We start from the raw sequence: 10,241 nt of genomic DNA, 5'->3' as shown, positions 1-10,241 counted from the left end.
TAGCGCCCTCTATTGATCAGTAACATCATTAAAGCAGTTCACAATCATCACTGCAGTTCTACATTGTTCTCACTGCTAGTTAATATTCATTATATATCTTTATTTATTATATTATACTAATTTATTAAACAAGTTCTCTCTTAATTAGTTGAAAAAAAAACAGATGCATGGTGTACTTTCTCTATAAATGTTATTACACTTAACAAAACATGGTATTACCATGTGTTTTTGGACATGGCAAAATTGAAATGCAATGTTTTTATGGTTTTCATTGAAATGCGATGCTTTTATTTTATTTTATTTATATTGCAGTGTTTTGCAATGGACTATTAAGGTGGACTAATGGACTCACAAAAATATGTTCCAAGAATTTTTTGCTAACGTTCAAAACGTCCAGTTTTTTAAATGTTTTAAAAACATTTTTCTTGGATATGTAAACATTAATAGAACATTGCATTTTATAATTTTGCAAACATTATGAAAACATTACTTTTGAATGTTCTCTATAAATGTTCTGAAACAAGTAGTGACATTTAAAACCAACCAAAACATTTCAGAAAAATGTTCATAAACCATGTACAAATATTTTTTGTACCAACATTTTGAGAACACTCTTAAAAACCACATAACTTCGAACAAATGCTCTATTAATATTACTAGATGAAAATTTGTTCATAACTTTGAGAGAACCTTGCAAGAGCATTAGCTATAGAATGTAAGTACATGGTAGATGAGTGTATGAACATGACTCAACACAGATATGTTTGCCTGTTGCTCTAAATGTCACTCTAAACTAACAAAACATACCATGGATTTTGTAGCTTGGTGGTAATACAATAGTATCCTTATAAGAGTTTTTTCTGTTTTGTCCCCCCACCCCCCAAAACAAAAGTGCACATATAGTAAAGATGGCATGGAATTAGTCACAATAGCATCATCTGTACTGTACAGTATTGATGATGTCTTCATATTACACTGATGTTAGTGTGAGTCCCACAGTTGCGCTCTGGGTCGGTGTTTGTATAGAGAAACACATTGAAAAAAACGTGTGTTTGTGTAGGATGAACAGCACAGGGCAAACGATAACCCCAACTGTGCCACAGAGCATCAAAGGTGTGTGTGCGAGTGTGTGTGTGTGTGTGTGTGTGTGTGTGTGTGTGTGTGTGTGTGTGTGTGTGTGTGTGTGTGTGTGTGTGTGGACCTGCTGTTAGACGAGTGAATTATTTATCAGCGTGTTCCGCCTCCAATCTGTTTGGGCGACAGGAATGGATACGTGTGTTAAAACAAACAGAAGTGCAGATTTGTTCATGTCTGTTGTCCACACAGACGCAGTTACAGGGCTGTGATAGCGTGACGGGGGGACGAGATCTTCACAGAGCTGGTCAACACTGAACCACATCAAAGCCCGCCAGAGCGCATTAGTAAAGCAGGCCTGACCATCTACACAGCACAATCACTGCTGTCTTCTGGTGTTCTCTGTGTTTTACAGACATCTTTTGTGCAGCTAATTTAGATCTTTAAATCTCCTCTATACAGATAAACTCACCCAGCTGACAGAAACGTTCTGAGAATGTTTTGCTAACATTCTCTTTAAGATGAAAATGTTTCTTTAATTTCTGAACATTCTAAATGTTTTTTTAAACATTTTAATCACTTTTCAAACATTATGCGAATGTTACTTCTGAATGTTCTTTGAACGTTCTGTAAGTGGCAACGTTAAAAAAATCTTAGAAAAACATCCAACTGAAATGTTTCAGAAAACTATTCATAAATGTTTATAAATAATGTTTTTTTGTACTTATGTTTTGAGAAAGATAACTTAGGACAAATGTTGTAATAATGTAACTGGACATAACATGCTACAATGTTCTGAGAACAACAGGAGATGCATTTCCCAGAACAAATTAAAAGACTGAAATATCAGAATCATTTCTGCATTCAGATCATTCACCTAAAAATTTAAATTCTGTAATAATTTTCTCTGTTAGTTCCAAACCCAAATTTGAATTTGCATAAATGCAATTGAGCTGGAAAAGCAGATTTTAAGTGAACAACATCTTAAGTTATTGTATTACTTCACAGGACTTGGAATATAGTTACTAATGTAGATTTTATAATGTTTTTGATTAATGATATAATGATTTTGCACTTTTATTTCTATGTAAATGAGCACCATGAACCTTCTGCTAAATGTTCCATTTTGTGTTTTACAGAAGGAAAAAGTAATACAGGTTTGCACTGACATGAAGATGAGGTGTGTTCCTTTAAATGTAAGTTTCTGCACTACAAATGCACTTGATTTTGAAAGGATGCTTGTGTTTTGTCACTCTCCTACAGTTCAAGTGATACATTTCTGTGTTAGTCAGGGTTTAACTGTCACCTGTGCATCCTGTGGCTCTGTTCAGATAGATGCACGTGGCTACAGGTGTGTGGGACGGCCTCCTATTCATGATTGATGTGTTGTAGGTGGGCTGACAGTGGCCCACCGTATGTCCTGTCATATGGCAGAGGTTTGCCGCTGGCTCGGCTGTAAAGATAAGAGCTGTCACTTTGAAATGGTTGAGGATTTCAGCCTGATGTCTTGATAACACACATGCCAGGTGCTTGGTGAGGTCTGAGCAGAAGAGTTTGACTTTCTTGATCATCTTCCCTGCTCACAGTTTGTTTGTGATACCCAATTTTTTGTAAATGTAATGTAATGAGTAAATGTTTATGGTCAAACTAAATAATGCAGTGAGTGGAGTTTTTAAAGGCCACTAGAGGCACCAAACGGAATTGCAAATATTATGATTGTTTCCAAACAGGTTCTTGACATCCGTCCCTGTCTCTATCTATCTATCTATCTATCTATCTATCTATCTATCTATCTATCTATCTATCTATCTATCTATCTATCTATCTATCTATCTACCTACCTACCTACCTACCTACCTATCTATCTATCGTTTACATTTCTAATGTTATAGTTGCATTTTATATGTAAAAAAAAAAAACTTAAGCAGCAACGTTTTCAACATATATAATATTGAGAACATAATTGAGCACAATAAATGATAATAACTGCACAGCAAATCAGTATATTAGAATGATTTCTGAAGATCATGTGACACTGAAGACTGGAGGAATGATGCTGAAAATACAGCTGCGCATCACAGAAATAAATTACATTTTACAATATATTCAAATAGAAAAAATTTAAGTTGTAATACTATTTCACAGTAGGCTATTACTGTATTTTAGATCAAATAAATGCAGTCTTGGTGAGCAGAAGATACTTTTTTCAAAAACGTTAATAATTTGTAATTATTCCAAACTTCATGGGCATTTTTATATTGTCTCTATGCAGTCTCAGTATTGTTATCAACTTTTAGAAGAAATAATTACACAGTTTACCTTTAAACTCGAAAGACAGCATTAAAAAAGAAACATCTAAGAATAACTTCAACATTTTTTTTGCAGTGTAATCTATTGGAAAATGCATGCACTGATTGTCAGGTTATCATGTTCTTCATTTAAAAACATTTGCTCATGAGATCCGTCAACACACAGTTTTTTCCCCTCATTCTGTCAGTGTCGAGTGATCTTCACAGCCTGTCATGTGCCGTGTGCCGAGATTTGATGGTTACCGGCTGGTTATTGGGTGTTTGATTGTAAGATCCGTCATTGGTTGACGTTTGACCTCCTGCTAACTTACTGCAGAGGAAGTCCAGCCCTGTGGAAATCCTTCGGCTCTGTGTCTTTGAAACTTTAGCACTCTGCTTCTCTCTGTTGTGTCTTTGAGTGGCGAATCCCTCCCGAAAAACTTTGCCTGTCATCAAGTGTCTCTCTCTCTTTCTCTCTCTCTTTTTCACATTCGCACACAAGTTTTTTCTCTTTTCTTCTCTCTCTGTGTGGAGCTCCAGGAGCCTGCAGCTGGTCGGGGTTGAGCCCGTGTAGCGCTGCTCTCGGCTGGGCTGCGGCTCTGCGGGGGGCTGGGGAGGGGCTCTGGATCTTGCTGAAAGAGAAAAAGAAAGAGATCAAGGATAAAATGAAAAAGAAATCTGTGATCCCCCCAGCACCTCCCCCTTCCCCCATGGCCATTGCTTTTTTTCTCTTCTACTTCTCTTACTTGCAGCTGTTTCTCTCTTGGTCTTCTTTACACTTGAAGCAGACGCTCGCTGTTAGATTCAGTGTTCAGGTGCACTCAGACCATCGAGAAAGTGACTTAACAAGTGTATTGATTTCTGATTCCTCACTGTTACAATCTACTGAGATGCTGAATTCATTCACAGAAAAATATGTTCTCAGAATGTTTTGCTAACATTAAGTTATGAATACATTGTTTTTGAATGTCCAGTTTAAAAAAAAAAAATATTGTTTTTTTATGTGAATGTTTATGTAATGAAACATTAAGGGAACATTATTTGAATGTTCTCTGAAACAAGTAATTAGTAATAATGTTTAAAAAACAACCAACTAAAATAATAATAAAAAAAAAACATTCCACATACAATTTATAAATAATATTATTAAAGACCAAATAACTTTGAACAAACATTCTGTGAAAATTTCTGGAAGAACGTTTGTTCATATCTTTGAGAGAACCGGTAAAACTTGTAGTTTTTATGTATAATGCATTATAAATATATTCATAATGTATGTTGTAATTCATTATATCATTTTCATAAATAACTGTAATTAAAGATATTTATAGATGTGTTTTAATGCATTATATCAGAATGATTTCTGAAGGATCGTGTGACACTGAAGACTGGAGTAATGATGCTGAAAATTCAGCTTTGATCACAGGAATAAATGACATTTTATATTTTATACATTTTATAAATATATTGACATAGAAAACAGTTATTTAAATTGTAAGAATATTTCACATTTTTACTCTTTTTACTGTATTTTTCGTTAATAAATGCAGCCTTGGTGAGCAGAAGAGACTCCACATTTTTGACCAGTTGTGTAAATGTTTTGACTGTGGATTGCAAATGATCCAAATGATCAGTTCCTCACACACTGGCTGGTCATTGGCATTAAAAATTATTTTGCATTAGAAATTAACATTGCTTTCCTCAAAATATTTCCTGTATTCCCAGCAAGATCCAAACCCACGTCAATCTGCTCCACCGTCTCCACAGGCCGAGTATTTGGCAGTGGAATCTGGCAGCCATTTAACATTGTTATCAGTCCTTACGCTATTTACCTAATGCATTTGCGTGTAATTGGATTACATGATCCCGCTTGTCAGCCCAGGTGTGTTGTGCATCTATTAAATGACTGACATTTTTATGTAGCTAAGCTGAAAGCGCCCAGCCTTTTTCACTCTGAGTGAAATCAGGTGCTCGGCTCCATGTGTGAGGGGCCGTAAATGTGCACTCAGTAATAACCTTCCCTCTCCTCCGTTTTCGCCTCCGCTCTCTCCATCCTGTCTCTTTTTTTCTTTCCGTTCCATTTGCAAGGTGTGATATTGCTTTAATTCGGCCGAAACATGTGGAAAGATTTGGAATATCTCCGGGGATTAGTGGAAGAGGAAAAACTCAACTTTTTTCTCTCTCTCTCTCTGTTTCTGTCCGGTCTCTCCGCTGTTGCCAGACTCGGGCAGCTTGTGTTGTAGACCAGCAGGGTCTGCTGGGAATGAATGTAGTTAGTGCGACCTTTGACCCCGAGAGCTGTTGACATGGAAAGCGGCCAAGAAGGGCTCTTACAGGACCCTTTTGTTAATCTCATTCATGGCTTGCTTTTGCAAAAAAAAACCTAGTTGTGTGTGTGGGGGGTGTTGGCAGCTCTACTTGCTGGAATGTGCTCTCTCTCTCTCTCTCTCTCTCTCACACACACACACACACACACACACACACACACTCGCTCACTTTTTTTTTCCCAGGCTTATTTGGATGAAACGGTGGGCCCACGACTGGCCCGGCTGCTTTAGCCTGGACCCTGCCCTTTCAGCTCAATCGACACTGACAGATCCCTGGCCTGGGATTGCCAACTGGCACACAGGAAGCAAAAGAACGAGTGATGGAGAAAGAGCGAGTCCGACTCGGACCGGGTCAGAGCGGCAAAGTTGTCATAATCCAAGTGCTCAAAGTGTCTTGCTTTGAACTCAGTCCAGGTGAAGCAATATGTGCAAGACATATTTCACCCCAAATTAAACATTTTTAGGACCAGATGACATTTATGCCAGAGATGCTAAATAGCATATTTATAAATTGTATTTAATAGTTTTATTTATAAAATGTTTATTTTATATATAAAATGTTGATTAAATATAATTTGTATGTAATTGAATTATATAAAATAATTTATAAATAATTACTAAGTGAATGTGATTACTAAATGAACTAAATAAACTCTGTCCACCAATTTTTTTTTTTTTTTTTATTATTTTTTTTTTTTGCAGTGATGCTATAAAAGAACCATTTGGGGTTCCTCAAAGAACCTTAAACACTCTTAAAATAAAGCTTCTTTATTGGCATTGATGGTCCCATGAAGAACTTTTATCATCCATGGAACCATTGCACAAAGGGTTCTATATACTGAAAGGTTCTTTGAGAACAACGAAAAATGGTTGTTCTATGCCATCACTGCCAAAACCCTGTTTGAAACCTTTTATTTGTAAGAGTTGTTAAAATAACTTTTTTTAAGGCTGTAATACACTACACAACTTTTCCCCCTGATTTACAGTCTGAACAAGTTGACACTAAAAAATTGCATAGTGTATGAGGTCACAGACTCTGATTTTTAGATTCAGACCATAATTCCATCCAGTCAGAGAAGATCAAACATGTTTGATATTTTGAGCCAATTTTAGAACACATGTTGTTTGTTTTTTAGTGTCATGCATCTCCTAGCAACAAGACGCACGTTTCTGCATGAGTTTGTTGTGATCGAAGGACATTAAAGTCTGGTAGTGTGTGATCCTCAGTCGATTAGTGTATGATGGCTGATTTTTCCTATCTGTCTGTTTATAAAGTATGTAAGTGTATGATGCCTAGTGTTTTAATTTAATATATTCCAGCCTTTAGTGTGAAAAAACATTTTAATAATCTCAAGAAGCTTTTTCAACTTTTGTGAAATGGAATATATATTTTTTTTTAATTCTCATTAGATTCAGAAAAACATTAGCTGTGTTTACATGGACCCTACTAATCCGATCGTAATAGGACTAGAAGCACAATCAGAATAAAAAAGTCACATGTAAACAGGTCAATCAGATTGAATTGGGCAGATCCAACTAAAAATTTGAACGGATTGTGAGAGGTGGTATATTCCTTTTGTAATCCGAGCGAGAGGAAATTTAAACACTGGATCGGATTGAAAGCTGTTCTTCCTGGTGAATAAAGTGTCATAAATGAGTGTCCCGTCATTATAAAACTCCTCTTTCACTCGGCGTCTGTGAAGTGGAGCAGGACAACGTCCCACCAGTACTTGTTTAAAACTCTCATCAACAAACGACTGGTTTTGGGTGCAGGAAGGGGCACTTTTACAACTTTTATTTTTATTTTTATATATTTTTTTTTAAGTAGCCTTAGCAGCACAGCACAACAGTTCATGTGCTGGTCGTCGCCTAATTAGTACCAGAAGTAGATAATAGCATGCATGCTTTTTAAAACTGTATGCGACAACAACGGGAAACTGTGTATATTCATGCAGTGTGCTCATGTCAAAAGATTAAATCCGATCAGAAGCTTGTGACATATAAACCCGGATCACTTTATTTAGCATTCACACTACATTCGGATTCATCAATCAGAATGAATTTATTCTGATGGTAGCAAAAAGTGTCCCTGTAAACGTACCTATTGAATGTTTTATTATATTTATTAAAATACCATTTTGAAATAGTACACTATTGTTCAAAAGTTTGTGCTCATATGATTTTTAATGTTTTTGAATAAAGTATCCTATGTGCATCAAGGCTGCATTTACCTGATCAAAAATACAGTAAAAATTGTGAAATATTACAATTTTAAATAATTGTTTTCTATTGCAATATATTTTCAAATGTAATTTATTCCTCTCAGAAAAAAAGAGTACAGAAGCTGTCACTGGGGTGGTACCTTTACAAAAGGTACACTTTACCTTTAAGGTACTAATATGTACACTTTAGGTACTAATTTGTACCTTTAAGGAACCAATATGGACTCCTAAGGTACAAAGGTGTGCCTTTTGAGAAGGTACTGCCCCAGTGACTGCTTTTGTACCTTTGTTCTGAGAGTGCATGATGCAAAGCTATATTTTCAGCATCATTACTCCAGTCTTCAGTGTCACATGATCTTCAGAAATCATTCGAATATGCTGATTTGCTGCTCAAGAAACATTTCTAACTATTATTAGTTGAAAACATTTGTTCTGCTTAATTTTTTTGTGGAAACCGTGATACTTTTTTTTTTCAGGATTCTTTGAAATCTTTTGTAACGTTGCAAATGTCTTCTGACACTTTTGACGGATTTATTGCATCATTGGAGAATAACAGTATTCATTTCTTTCTCTCTTTATTTCTTATATTTTGCAGTAATAAGTATGAATCTGTTTGGCTGCTGGTTTGATCGTCATCCGAAGCGAGTCCTGAGCTCATCAGTGTCATGGCCTTGAGCGAGATACTTAACCTCCAGTTCCTCCAGAGGGACTGAACCTGTAATAACTTCATGGCTCTTCTGTGGTGAAATGATTCTATTCTATACTTTGAAATTGATCAGATATTCAAGTAAAGCAGTTGGATGTGCTCTTAATTCCATTCTTGTGTGCTAATAAGGGCTCATAATCACAGCTCTCAGGTTCAATCATGCACAAGTAATGCAAATAGTAAATGCAAACACACCATAGAGTGAATTGCACGCTCCATTTGCTCTCACTGCGTCTTTATTCTTCACTTATAGAGTTCTCCTCCTCTCACAGAATGATACCACCGTGGTTTCACTCTGGTCCAGCTGAGTGAATTAACATGGTCCCAGGCTGCAGATTATATAGCACGTTAACCACTGAAAGAGATGTGCACCGTTCAGGAAAAAATCAATCAAGATTAGCTTCTCCACCTCTCAATGGAGCACTGTGAACCTCCTCAGGGGGTAAAGCTCCAATCAAAAAGATGATAAAAAGAGACAAAAAATATAAACAATCATTCATTAATTTTTCCAATAAATACAAAAACCTTCATCAACATCTCCTTCTAATGCTTGCCGTGATTTTGCCAAGTAAGACAAGTTCCTGGATCAACATCTTTTGTTGATCCTGGATCAACATTACTGTCCAAAAATATAGACTTAACCCAATCTCTACCCCTAAACCTAACCCTACCCATAATTTATAACTAAAATCAGTGTGAAATGATAGCTTATTAACAAGGGTGTGATCGTAAGTCTAAAACAGATATTTTCTGAAAAGTTATTCCTCAGTTCTGATTGGTTGATTGGAATGTTGTTCCAGGATCAACAAGGATGTTGATCCAGGAACACGCTGTACTTGGTGAAATCTGGCTCACCGCCTTCGACTGCAGTTATATATTATGGCTGTCTCTCTCTCCCAATTTCAGTTTCTTTTTCAATTTCAAATCATTTTATCTGACATACAATAGTACATAAGTTTCAAAGTGAATAAAAAAATTTAAATACAAAAAATAGAACTTTTATTTATTTATTTAATAACAAAAAGATTTTAAGATTTTGCTTGCTAGAAATGCTTAATAACATTTGAATGCTTTTTAAATAATAATTTAAATTCAAAATGAAAATATTTTATATTTTGCCTAAATAAATCATTATTTTTAGGACTATTTGACATTTTCTTGACAATTAAGAACTTCTGATTAAGTTAATGCACCTAAATTAGATTCAGTGTGCGAACAATTAATTATAATAATAATAATAATAATTTATTCAAATAAATAAAAAGTATTTTAAATAAAAGTTTGGGTTTAGTTTTTGGAGGGAAAAGCCCTTTATGCTCACCAAGGTTGCATTTATGTAATACTATATGACTTTTATTATATTCTCTTATATTCACATATATTTATACACACACACACACACACACACACACACACACACACACACACACATATATATATATATATATATATATATATATATATATATATATATATATATATATATATATATATATATATATATATAAGATATAAAGGAAATACATAATATATTCTGCATTGTATGCCAAGTCTTTCAGTCCTCTTCTAACTCTTGCCAGAAACTCCAACATCTAAATCATCAATGATTTGTGATGATTCTCTA

At 35.2% G+C, this 10,241-nt stretch overlaps 1 long non-coding RNA gene across 2 annotated transcripts; it reads left to right on the top strand.

Annotated features, from left to right (window-relative positions):
* Nucleotides 1–2,198: 2,198 nt before the first annotated feature.
* On the top strand, nucleotides 2,199–9,067 carry LOC122146011. 2 transcript variants are annotated; one of them, XR_006160708.1, is made up of 3 exons: nucleotides 2,199–2,270; nucleotides 8,507–8,628; nucleotides 8,871–9,067. It is a non-coding gene; the product is annotated as an uncharacterized LOC122146011 (long non-coding RNA). The 2 variants fall into 2 exon arrangements; XR_006160709.1 differs by having other exon boundaries at nucleotides 8,507–8,653.
* Nucleotides 9,068–10,241: the final 1,174 nt, after the last annotated feature.

Source organism: Cyprinus carpio, chromosome A8 (genome assembly GCF_018340385.1).
Source record: "Cyprinus carpio isolate SPL01 chromosome A8, ASM1834038v1, whole genome shotgun sequence".
NCBI classification, from domain to species: Eukaryota; Metazoa; Chordata; class Actinopteri; order Cypriniformes; family Cyprinidae; genus Cyprinus; species Cyprinus carpio.
This window is presented reverse-complemented; position numbering and strand designations above follow the sequence as displayed.